Source organism: Larimichthys crocea, chromosome XXII (assembly GCF_000972845.2).
Source record: "Larimichthys crocea isolate SSNF chromosome XXII, L_crocea_2.0, whole genome shotgun sequence".
Taxonomy (NCBI): Eukaryota; Metazoa; Chordata; class Actinopteri; family Sciaenidae; genus Larimichthys; species Larimichthys crocea.
In genome coordinates this window covers 6,599,917-6,612,789 of record NC_040032.1, presented here as the reverse complement: position 1 = coordinate 6,612,789, position 12,873 = coordinate 6,599,917, and the positions used below count along the sequence as shown (strand labels likewise).

General features: G+C 40.7%; 1 long non-coding RNA gene across 3 annotated transcripts in view; it reads left to right on the top strand.

Moving 5' to 3' along the window:
• Positions 1 to 12,873, top strand: part of LOC113744328 (uncharacterized) — an 18,416-nt gene extending 5,543 nt beyond the window's left edge. The window contains exons 2-4 of one of the 3 annotated variants that reach the window (XR_003461447.1): positions 4,133 to 4,384; positions 5,311 to 8,090; positions 11,950 to 12,873. This is a non-coding gene — a long non-coding RNA (uncharacterized LOC113744328). Of the gene's footprint in view, positions 1 to 4,132; positions 4,385 to 5,310; positions 8,361 to 11,443; positions 11,529 to 11,949 lie in introns of those variants that run through there. The other 2 variants (XR_003461448.1, XR_003461446.1) reach the window with 2 other exon arrangements.

Genomic DNA, 12,873 nt, shown 5'->3' with positions numbered 1-12,873 from the left:
CTCTCATCGCTGAGAGGGAGCTGTTGCCGTGTGACCATGTCAGGTGATTATTTGTAGAAGAAAGGCAATTTAATTTGTATGAGACATATATTTGTTTGGTTGCTGTGCGTGTGCAGGGGACCGTGCTAAAAAGGGAGTATATCTTTCCTCTTAAGTGTTGCAGCAGGTGTGATGGCACTTTAAATTACCCCCACCCCCACTGCCCTCCCTGCCCCAGGATACAGTAACAGTAAAAGCAAAGTTATAGAAGCCAAGGTTTCATTAGCACTGATGGAACAAACATCAGGGTTGAATAACTCGGCTTATTAAATACACAGTGTACGTGTCAGGAGGTAATGAAGATGGAATGAGGGTTTAAAAAAAACGAGGTGCTGTAATGGAAGGACAAGAAGATCTACACCTACTACCTCTTACCGAGGACTTCCTTTAATGCAAGGCTATGTATATTAGTTTAGACAGAATTAAAACGTCAGAATTCATCAGTTTTTTAAAAACAAACAATTCATCCATCACAGAACGTCTATATGTGAATGCATGGACATGAATCAAAATGCAATCATGTTTGTAGGGTAGTTGTTTTATCTCATTTTGAAATTAACTCTTCATCTGTCCCACTGCTCTCAGGTAATAGCATCCTTTGAAGACAGGAGATTAATGTTGTGATACAAGCGCACATGTACAAAGCTGCAAAAAAAGAGACTACTGTGGATAACTAATTATACTTATCTTTAACGGGGGGATCAGGATTCACTGAGGTAATTTCTGCTTAGGCTTTGTGTATGCTTTGTGCTAGCAGAGTGCATTATTCCTCGTGCAGCAGGAGAGAAATAACAAGTGCATGTGTCGGCCGACACTGGCCATTCTTACTATCAATCACTAAGATGAAATCAAGTAACTAGCTGCCTCTGTTACCGGGGACACAAGCTATTTGAACACAAATGGACCCCAAACGCTCTGACAAACAACAACAACACACATTCAAACACACACACACACGCACGCACACACACACGCATGTCTGATTCCACAGCTGTTCATAGAGAGGAGAAAATGGTACCATCCATTCATACCGGTTAATGTGCTTTGTGCGCACGTGCAAGATGATCCATTTGAGCGTGTCAGTGAGAGTAGAAGCTTATTTATAAGGCAGGAGTTTACAGTATGTGGAGACGAGCCGAGCTGATTATGGTGCAGGGGTGTGTATCCACATACTGCAGTGACCTCCAAGCGCCTTCTTCATACATTATAATAAAAATTGACATTACCCGTTTCATGCTTGTGTTCAAAATCCCCTTCCCATCGGCTGCCACCCTGCAACCCCGCCCCACCCACCATCTCCAGTTTATGCTCTTCCAGTCTTTCAAGTGAGGCAGTTGTTTTTTGTGCCGAGTTTTAGGAGTGCAGATAGAAAAAGTGGGAAAAACTTAAATAAAATAATAATATAAAAAAAAGTATGGAGAAGAAAGTTGTCTCAAACTGCAGTGTCAGCAACATCACCTTTCCTCCTGCTCCTCCTCCTCCTCTCTCATCTATCACTCAAGGTAACATCAAAGCCTAATCACTGGGAGACTTAGCCATAGTTATACATCCTGTCCAGGCAGGGAAACTACCAGGACTTTTTTTTATCACACACACATGCACACACACGCACACACACCTCCTCCTGTTTTTCATACATATATTGTAAAGACTTTCCCTTTTTTTGACAACTTCTCCCCTCCAGTATGCGTCGGACTAGCACACCCGCGTCCGTGGCCCCTCGCAAGAGATAAACAGAAAGATGCTTCCAGAGACCGCATCGAAAAACTCCCCGCCCCTCCAGCACCTGTGTGCAAAAGCAGACGGAGGCTAAAGTTGAAGGAAGGAGGGTGGAGAAGATGATGTGCCTGATTAACGAGACCACTGCGAGAAAATGATGATATTTAAACCCACTTTGAAGCCTCAAACTGGTAAATAAATGATGCGCTCAAGAAGACTCAAGAAATGGCTGCGTCTCCTACACCTGCGGCTCAATGCTTAAATATTCATTTCCTGTCATAGTCACACACACTTGAGTGCATGTAAGAGCGTGTGTGTGTGTGTGTGTGTGTGTGTGTGTGTGTGTGTGTGTGTGTGTTTTAAAGATGCATGTTGAATTAGAGATGTTGCTCACAAACTGCTGTCGTTGTGAAGAAACGAGGAGAAGAGAAGAGAGAGAATTAAGGATTTATTTTTTCCCTTAATGATCTACTCAAATATCCTCAAACCCCCCTCATCAGCGGACAGCACAGAAGAGGAGAAGCGAAAGCCCTCCCTGCTTTTCATCCACCCCCTTACCATTCTTTCATCCCTGCTATGCTCATAATGGTCGTGAGATTAGTGCTGGATGTGTTAACTAAACTTCTCATTTGGCAGAAAGAGGAGGGATGAGAAGACTCCTGTTTGAGAGAATTACTGCGGGAAAAAATGAAAAGAGAGAATTTTCAATGCGGCTGTTTAGAAGATGAAAGGAGAGCTAATTCAGAGGGGAATTTCAACAACATTTTACTATAAACTAAAGTAATAAGTGTGTCGTTGTATCCAGTTGCACACATTCAGAGGGATACACACTTTCAGGAGCAGATGTTCCCACTTGACGATGGTCAAACACTGAATAAATGCATTGAGTAATCGAGTAATAAATTTTGATCACAAAAGACATAATATATTTCAGTCCAATTTAACTCATTGTTCTCCGACTGACAATCCGTGGCAACAGAAGACAACGTATCCTGATGCAGACGCTTTGACTAATTCTAATGCGGTTTAAAAATAACGTTGACCATAGTAGCTTAGTCCACTCACTCTTTCTCTACACCTCCACTCCACTCTTCATCACCGTCTGCTGATTAATCATTGTATCTGACTGCTCATTATAGCACCTCTTTTTAAAACTTGACCTTGTATCGACTTTTATCTCCTCTCATCTCTTCATTTCACTTTTCTTTCTCCGATTTGCCTCCCCGCTCTCGTTTCTTCATTTCCTAGGCAGTGAATGTTTCAGACAGTCCTTCGGGGTCTTTTCTCTTCCGTCAGCCTGAGTACAGATATTTCAGCACCTTGATTTCAGAGTAATTACACAGGGATAAATGATGACTCTCCCTGAATGCACTCCTCCACTCTTTTTGTCAACCCATCAAGAACAGGACCTGGGGCACAGCAATCACCTGCTACTACTCTGCAGGAGGGAGTTATAATCTTCCAAAAGTTTACATGTGAACACAATAGACTTTCTTTCCCCGTGATTTCAGAGTAATTATATAAGAATATCTCTCCCTGAATGCATATCACCTTCATTCTGTCATGCCGTCAGGAACAAGACCTAAGGCGTGGCAATCACTTGCTGGTTCTCTGCAGGAGGGACATACAATCTTTAGAATGTTTACACGTTAAATTCTTTTTTCTTAGCGTTTAACTTTTTGAATCTGTATTCATGCAGGGGCTTTGGCTGAGCACGCATGCTATTTTTCAGCACCGTACTGTGTCACATTCATACATATAGATTCCCACCAGGGAGTTGCCAAGGGCAACCTCATTCTGCTGTTTGCCACTGAACAGCTCCTCTAGAACAACTGGGGATTGCTCATAGGTACTTCAATAATAGCTGTAGAGGGACAGCTCATTTACACCTGACCCAGATTTTCTCACTTGCACTTCGGATTCAATCCTGAAGTGTCAAAGTGCACTTCTAAGCTTTAGGGCACTTTCAATAATTTCCAAGGTTCTGTGGTTTTTATAAAAATTGGGTTAAAACAGAATTTCTTAATCAAATCTGACATGTGTCCCAGTATACAAGCAAAGAATATTAATCAAAGGGCTTTTACACCATCCCTTTGACTTGAAATTACCTTTTTGTGATTCTTGTCACCTTTACAGAATGCCTTTTCTTCTCGTCCAAGGGCCATGCGAAGTATATCAGTGAGGAGCATCAAACCCGCTCTTATGTTAGATATCCATCAGCTAGAAAATAACAACTTGAGATTCTGGGCAGGTATGGGACATCAGTGAGTGATGTATTTGCCCCATGGTAGGAAAAAAAACGACATGTGACGGAGCTAGAATGACAATGAATTCAGCAAACAAATAACAGGCACTTTGTAACATCTCTTCTCAGGGACACATCCAAGCTCACTGTGGATAGGAGACCACTGCTGCCCCAGCAGAAGGCCTCACACCAGGGCCTTGATTTAATCATTGCCCAGCACAAGGAGGGGCCAAGCAGGCAACAAAGCTGGCCCACCAGCCTCCCTGCCATCAATGCTCCCCGTGGGTTGACCCAGGAGAGGCCAACCCTCACCCTCCACCCGGGTTGTTTGAAGATGAGAGGAACTGGGTGTGAAGGGAGGGATGTGCAAGAGGAGGAGAGGTAGATGAAACCCTAGTTCTTCTCTTTGAACTGCTAATCACTGTGTTTAAAGCTGACCTCGCTTCCTGTCTCTTTTTCTGTGTTTGGCTCATTAAAATATGTACCCTGATAAAAGGTCCAGATGGGATTTCAGAATGAACCGTGATTCCTACCTCAGTCCCAGTCAAACACGTACACCTCATCTTCTCCACTAAAGATAAAATAATAATTGTGAGTACACGTGAATTATTAGTACTTAAATGGGAGATGTTTAATAATCCACTCCTACACTAATTGGCTATTTCATCAATAGTCTGTGATACATGTGAGGCTGTTGCTCAGCTTTCTGAGGAAACGGTATAATATGAAGGTTGAGTGGGTCGACAGGGAGATCAAGGATTTTAAATAGGCCCACTACACACTTTGAGTGCACTGGGATTGGACCACACAACTAATATTGAAGGTGGCCAGGAACATGTGCGATGACACATGCAGTGTGAGCAAAAATGCTCATTCCTGATCATACTGAAAAACTGTTGAGTGAATTTTGCAGGGTGCGTAGAATATGCCAAATTTCCCAAATATCTCTCACACACATTTTTGAGGATGGTGTCTGAAGAAAAGTACAAAATAGCTACTGCAACCAAGTTTCTCTGATGGCACGGCCAGGCACGAAAATGTATGTTTTCTCCCGCTTAGCAATTGGTTACTATTAAATTTAAACAAGGAAGTAAAATCTAAAAGTGGCGTCACATCCAAGTGGAAACCTTGGTGGCTGGGAAGTGAAGCCAATGCAGAAGTTCCAAAAACTGCAGTTCCTCGAATGGCCACTTGAGGCTGGCTACTGAACATTTCAATTTCCATAAGCAGCCATGATAAAATATCGAACTTGGCACCAAAAATAAATATGTTTCTATAGCTAATTTTCTTATTCTTGACTCTTTTAGATCAGCCAGGAGGCAGAAGAGGCAGGACTACCACAGATTCTGAGCTTCAAAACGCCTCTTGAGAAACCTATGGGTGATGTCACGCATACACTGCCCATACTTTATACTGTCGCTGGTCACACTGTGGCATATATCCTTCCTTAACCTGTGTGGAAATGTTTATCCCTTTTAATATTATGAGCTTGTTTTTGTGAGGATCTTCATCCACACTGAAATGTTAAAACAATACAAGAGCAGCTACATCTCTTCTTCTTTTTCCTTTTACTGTGCCCTGTTACTTTATGATCACATGCACTGTGTTTCAATATAGATCATGTTAGTGTTTATATGATTGCAACATTAGATTAATGAGAAATTCAGTTAGCGTGGTTGTGGTCTAAGGTGCATTCTAATTCCAGAACTGCAATCTCTCCTCTACTCTACTGGATCTTGATCCAATTTGGATACATTTGCACTGAAGCTATTGAGGTCTAAACAAGCCCTAAGAAAGAGAGGGAGAGCGAAGGTGGAGCATGGCAGGAGGACATGATGAGGCGGAGGAGAGGAGAGCGGGATAGCAGGGGATCAATCAATCATCGCTCCTGTTGGTTTATATTGACTCTGCAGTCCCACTGGGCTTCCACGGTCAATGTGCTTTCAGGCATTTTGCGTGGGTCGATGAAGGAGCGTGCCTGGCTTAACACTCACCTTTTATAGGGATATGTGCGTGTCTGTTTGTATATTGGTTGTTTTTATTCAAGCGTTTTCACAAATGTATGCATGTAAAGAGAGAGTGTTTATAACACATAAAACCACTGGGCATCAGGGCTTTGCCATGTGCTGAAGACTGAGCTCTTTTACAATGAGTTGACCGTCCTACCAAACTGCAGTGTGCCCAGTGGCAGCCTCCCAAAATCTAACAGCGTCAGTGTTGGCTTTGGCCCATCGACCGCGTTTGACATTCATTCTGTCATATAAACGGATGATAAAAAAACTCTCTACACCACACGATACAAATATCCGTGTAACCAATTAGCCTACATTGATGTCAGTCTACGGCGGTGATGTCAGTTTGAGTTACAATAGTTGTAATGATTCATATAAAGTTGTTCCAAGCAGCTTGATCAGTTAATTGGATGTCAGCAGATCCAATGGACTTTTGAAGGGCGGCAATAATGTTTTTTTTTAGCATTCCCTTATATCTTACTTATTGAAATATGTTAAAAAAAGGCCTGAGCAAAATGGATGGAACCTTCTAATAGTCACATCAGTATGTGTATATTATGATAGAATATATTTTCTGGAAATTAAATGAAGAAACCAATATCTGTTCACTTCCAGTTGCTTAAGCCACCATACTGTTCTCTAGTCTGTTTAAGTGCCTTGATGGCACATGGACAATACTGTTTCATCCTCCAACCACACGACTGCCTGAACATAACAAGGACATTTTGGTCAATACTTAGTCAGGTCAGGTTTTGACTCCAGCAATGCAATCCTCAACAAACTCATTTACCCACTACGACTCATTCAGAATTCTGCAGCATGCATTATTAATTAAATTCTCAAAGTCTCCTGTTATTCCTCTGCTGATTCACTGACACCAGCTCCATGTATCACAATGGATCAACTTTAAAACCTTACTATTAACCTTTATTTCATATGAGTTATTAAGTACTGTAACCTTCATAATCTCCTGCTTATCCCACACTACGGTTTCATCAGCAGGTCTAGTGGCATCAGCCATCAACCTTAAATGTGTAACTCCCTTCCCTTCCCCTCACAGCCACAGTATGTGGATTGAGAAGGGCTATAAATATAAGGTTATAAATTAAGACAGCATCTTAATTTATAAAATCGATTTTCTTACTTATTGCTGCCCTCCGGGAATATACACAACTTATTTGTTGATCGTAATAAAATTTTATTACTTTGTTGTTGTTATATCTAAAGAGAGAGAGCTTGTGGTTAATACAACCCAGATTACAAAAAAAGTTGGCATGGTTTGTAGAGCGTAAATTTGCCCTGGAGGACACAACGTCCATGAATTCCGTCCATGATGTGCACACTTTTCCACTTTCTGTCAGTTCATCTCAGATAAGCTCGTCTCCAGAGAAGATGGCGGCGTTTGTGGCTGTTGTTGGTCTGTCCTTCTATTTGCACAGAATGCAGTGTTCCTGAAATCATAGCAATATCCTTGGCACAATCGTGTCATTTTTTATTGAAGTGCAGCCTGAGGGCTCGCAGATTACAGGCATTCAGTAGCCTTGTTTCCATAAATGTATTTTGATGTGCATTTTGAAGAACCACATTAGAAAAGGTTGATGGAAACATCAAAATTAATTATTTTATTTGTGTCATCTTGTTGCTCTGATTTTCTGACAGGACAATTGTTGTCGCATATCTTGTAAACTAATCTGTCTCTGTGAGTGCTAGACAAATAAATTTCACTGACTTAATTACTTACTAATATTCAAATAATGGTAGTGGATGGAAACAAGCATTCATTCACATTTTCCTTTGCTGAATTACTTGAAAGTAGATTAAAATTTATTGTGGTATTTAGTGATGGAAATGTGGCTATTGTTGGTCCCTTTTGCAGAGATTTCTCCAGATTATCTGATTTTAATGATGTTATTGAATAGGTGCAACTGTACATTGAAAAATGTCGTACTTGGACTATTTTCCCTTACAGTGTTCTGAATCTCCCCCCATCCTGTGATTGACCCTTTCAAGGACGCCCCTTTCATACCCAGTCATGTTCACAATGAACCTGCTTACCTGTGGAATGTTCCAAACAGGTTAGTTACTCAGTGTTGCAAACTAACTTATCTAAATGTCCTACATTATGTACCCCACACTGTCACTTTTGCATTCAAAGTCAATGAAAATGTCACTGAAGGAGACTGCTAATAAACATATGTGTTTATTGACCCAGAGGGCTCAGCTTGAATGTCACTGAAAGTGATGATGGTCTGCACACCCTTGTCACGTATACTAAGTTGACAACAAAACTGAATTAAGCACAGATGCATACTGTGTGGGCACATGTAAATGTAGTGCATGCACAAAATATGTAAGAATATCTGTGGCCTTTGTTTCATGTCTTTGTATACCACACAGATCAATAAATAAACTGAAACCTTACGATGAGCTCTGATGTTCACAAAAGAAAATAGACAGAAAATCAGTTTCTGTCTTCTCTTTCTGCAGCAGCGCATTCATAGTGACATGTCTTGGAATATGAACTTAACGCATGTTATCCTTCATTTAGCTCAACAGAAAGCTTGAATTTAGACTGAATTAAAACTTCATTTATCATCACTTAGTCCTAACTGATCAGATTTTACATCTGGCTAAGTTTGTGACATCATCTGTGCCTGCACTCAATAATTTCTGAACTTCTTCTAGGAAACTTAATTAACAAATGTCACCATTAGTCACCATAACTCTTAGTGACTGATCTATTAAAAGCATCTGAACTGAACTGAAGTCAGCATTGGTGTACAATAACTGTCAATAACAGGTGTTTATGCTGTGCAAAGTGACTAATAAATGCAAATAAATCAAATAAATATCAGGCGTTCAATTAAATTATACTGTGCTGTGAGTTGCTTTGAATGCCATATGATGTCTTACTGACTTTAAAAAAACAATGTATTTGTATCAGATGCACAAGCTGACAGCTAGTTAAACAGAGAAAAGGTCACACAGGGTGAACATGGACTCACAGAGTGAAGAGAGAAATAAGTAGATACTCAAAAGAGAGAGCACAAAAGCCATCTCAGCAGCTTCTTCCCTGAATGCTATATCTATTCTCATCCTTCAACAAAGACTGTGAGAGGTTTAATTGACGGCTAATTGCAATACAAGGTTACATGTTTAACAGTAGTTCATTTTCATGTGTGTGTGTGTGCATGTACGTGGATGTGGAAATCCACAGTATTTGTTAGAAATAGATTGTGAGAATACTTTTTTTTTAACCCAACTGGTCATCAATCATCGAAATGATGTGATGCCATGAGCAGGTTCTGAGTGATGGATGATTGACAACTGATGATTACCAGAGGTGAGGGGTGTTACTAGTCCTATGGGTAAACCTCCCTGGGGCTTTGCAGTCTGAACCTTGTTGGTTCAGATTGCAAGAAGACTTGACTTGCACTGAGAGGAAAATATATGTATGCTAAATAAATAAAAATCAGCTGTCAAACAAGATACACCCACACATACACCCACACACAAGATCACATTATTAACTGTTAACTTATACTGTTTATCAAACAGAAGCATATTTACATAATTTAATAATAACACCTCATTCTGAGCCACATCCATCATCAAAGGATAAGCAAATATCTTTGCACAAGAGACAATTTTCACCTGAAGTTCAGTGCACACGAGATCATCAACACTGCACATTGTGTATACACAGATTGATTTTCGTTTGTGTACTTAGAAACTGAAAGTGTTCTTTTCACAGGGTTATTAAAACCTCAGTTCAGTTTTGACATGTTTGTTTTGTTGTGGCACTAGATTGGTAGTTTTATGCAAAATGTGAGGTACGAGTAGGAGTTTAAATTCTCAAAATGAACTTGTTTTCGATGAAATGTTCCCCAAAAGGGGACCTCCGGGGCTTTGATTTACTGAAAACACTCTGAGTCCTTTTAGAACTCAGACAATCAATTTTAAAGTGACAAAATCTCTTCAGTCCACAGAATCAAAAGCCAGCAGTGCAGCAAATGTTGGGAGGAAGTGGCACTCTTGAGAGAGAGTGGAGGTTTGGTTTTACAGGAGTTACTTCATACTCTGTAATGTGAGGTTTTTCCACCACCCAATTTGCTGAGCATCTCTGACACTGTGACCCTTCTTTTATTAAGAGTCTGAGCGGTGTAAGAGGGGACAATGTTTCTTTGAGCTGGCAGGCCCACTCAATAGAGTCATGGTGACAAAATGAGTTTGAGAGAAAGGCTGAAAACAAGGAGGGAGCTGGATTGAGTTGAGTTGAGCAGCAGCAGGTGGACAGGCCAAAAAGTGAAAAGGCTTTCTATCTGACAGGTTATTGACTTCCCAAAAGGATCCTGGAAGAAATGGATGCTACTCGCTCAAGCAACCCCTCCTCTCCAATCCCTTGTCCATCTTTCCTCTCAACACTCGACATTGTTTGAAATCGCGATGCATTTGAGGTACTTAAAAAAAAGTGTAGATCAATGGAATGAAGAATAAAGAACTGGCGCTGTAAGACAAAACAGTTTCCCCCTAACTCCTCTTTATATTATTTACAGTATCAAAGAGTGGTGCAGTGGTTAGCACTGATACCTCACAGCAAGAAATAAGGCTGAAATAAAAGCTAAATTTCAAATGAGAAAACAATCCTCCTATGAAGTGAGACCATCCTACCTTTATTCCAAAATAAAAATTGACTCTCCCTGCCCCTGAGATAATTTTTGTACAGTCCCTAACTGTTCATTTAAATAACTCTCTCTTTGAAATATGATTAATGTCACCGAAACCAAACTATTGATCTATGGTAAATGATCTTCCTTTGCTATGTTTTGGCTTTCTTTAAGTTCTGGTTAGATCTCCACTTATTTTAAATGAACGTATACAGTCATTGGATGGAAAAAGGTTCATGTGATTTCAGTCGTGTCATGAGCTGAACAGTCTTCAGGGGGCGGCTGCATAAAGCCTCTGACAAGACTGATGAGAGTGACCATTATTGACCTTTAGGTTTTTGACAGAGTCATGAAACTTTATTTCCCAAGAAGAATAGAGAGGATTCTCAGCTGTCACAGGCTATGGTTTGTCTTGGCTGAGACAGCTTAATATAGTTGAAGCTATTTGTAGAGAGAAAAAGCCAAATGAAAAGCTGGCACTCTCTATTAGGTCATATACAGCAGCAGAATGTATTCTTCAGAAAGTGCACCAACATGTAAACTGACTAACATACACACATACATGCTGTGTCCCTTAAGGTTCTATTGCCACTCTATTGCCTCATGACGTATTTAAATTAATCCGCCTAAATATAACCTGTGGATAAGTGTGTGCTATGCAGTCCTCGAAACATTTTGAAAACATTTCAAATTATAGAAGGTTGTAAGACGCCTACATTATAGTTTATTAATGAATAACTGGAGGTTTTGTCTTCTTTCAGGTTTCAGCCACAATCCTTCAGCCAGAGCCTGAGATACTGAACCCCAAAGTGCTCCTGAAGGCTGTGCCATCTTTGTGCGAATATGTATGAATGGTTAGCTCGCAAAAACTGATGAGCAGTTGGAACCTTGTGGCAGCCGATGCCATCAGTGTATGAATAGGTGAATGTTATATATAATGTAAAAGTGCCTTGAGAAGACTAGAAAGGAAAAACATATAAGGACCATTAAACTCTGGTTCAGTTGTTAATTCTGTGGTACTTCATAATATACATGCAAAACAGTGGAAAGTTGGTGGGTTGGAACAAAAGATGGACAGCCATTCAAGGTTAAAAACCAAACCGATTTCGTGGCTTCCAGTTCTCACTCTCACCTGCCTGATTCCTACGACACCTGTTTCCCATCATCCAGTTCAGTCTCCCTCATGGAAACAATGTTATGGCCAACCTAGTAACTTTTTGGAAGTCTGTTTTGTGATACATCTAACCCTGTTCTCTCTGTGCCTAAGGAATGCTGCCAGCCATTCTCCAGCCACGTCCAGCCCTGTTTCGTCTCCACTCCTGTTTATGGATTCTTACCAACACCAACCCTGCACCATTCTGGATCACTTTCACCACTGAAGTCATCCTGTCATGTCATGTTTGAGAGTTGTGTGGAAACTGTCGCCACTAATTTCAACAAACTACTTTAACTGATCTTGGTCTTTGGCTTGTGTTTGCATGTTGGGTCCATTACTGTTCATCTAAACATTTTGGTGTCTCTAGAGATAATAAGGAGAAACAGAAAGTGGCATCATTGTTACAATGACAGACGTAAATGCAGCTATTGTATTTATTTCTTTTTTCCCGTAGAACTTGAAGTGCCCACTGTCATGTCCTCACACCCCCCTTGACAAACTCTCAGGTGGAGTCCCGGGAGGACTGGTGAGAAGAAACACAGCAGAGGTGTCTTGAGCACAGAGTAATACATAAAATCACAGAATGTGATTAAATATGAAGACCAGCAGCTTCTTCTTTGACACTGAGCAGACTGTTGGCGCAACTCCCAGACCACTGAGGTACTTTCACTTTAGAGACCTTAGAAACAGGTCCCAACTCTTGTTTAGTATTGTGTTATACTACAGTGTATGATCTCTGATAGAGCTCAGTTTCGGAGCTGGTGAGTGGACCGCTTTAAGTCAAGAATGTCAGCCTTCCCTTTAGTTTAGCCTGTGATTAATGGCACGGTTTTGTTTTTGTGAACAGCTAACAGGACCAACAAGTTGAAAAATACTGGATGAAATTATGTCGAGTGTGTATACTGTAAGCCGTCTGGTAGTGATGTAATGCATTTTCGAGAGTCTAATGTACTTTTTATTGATGCTGCGAGTGGGTGTGTAGTACTTTGTTTCTGAGGCTCCCGGTGGTGTCAAAGGCATAAATCAATAAAACAT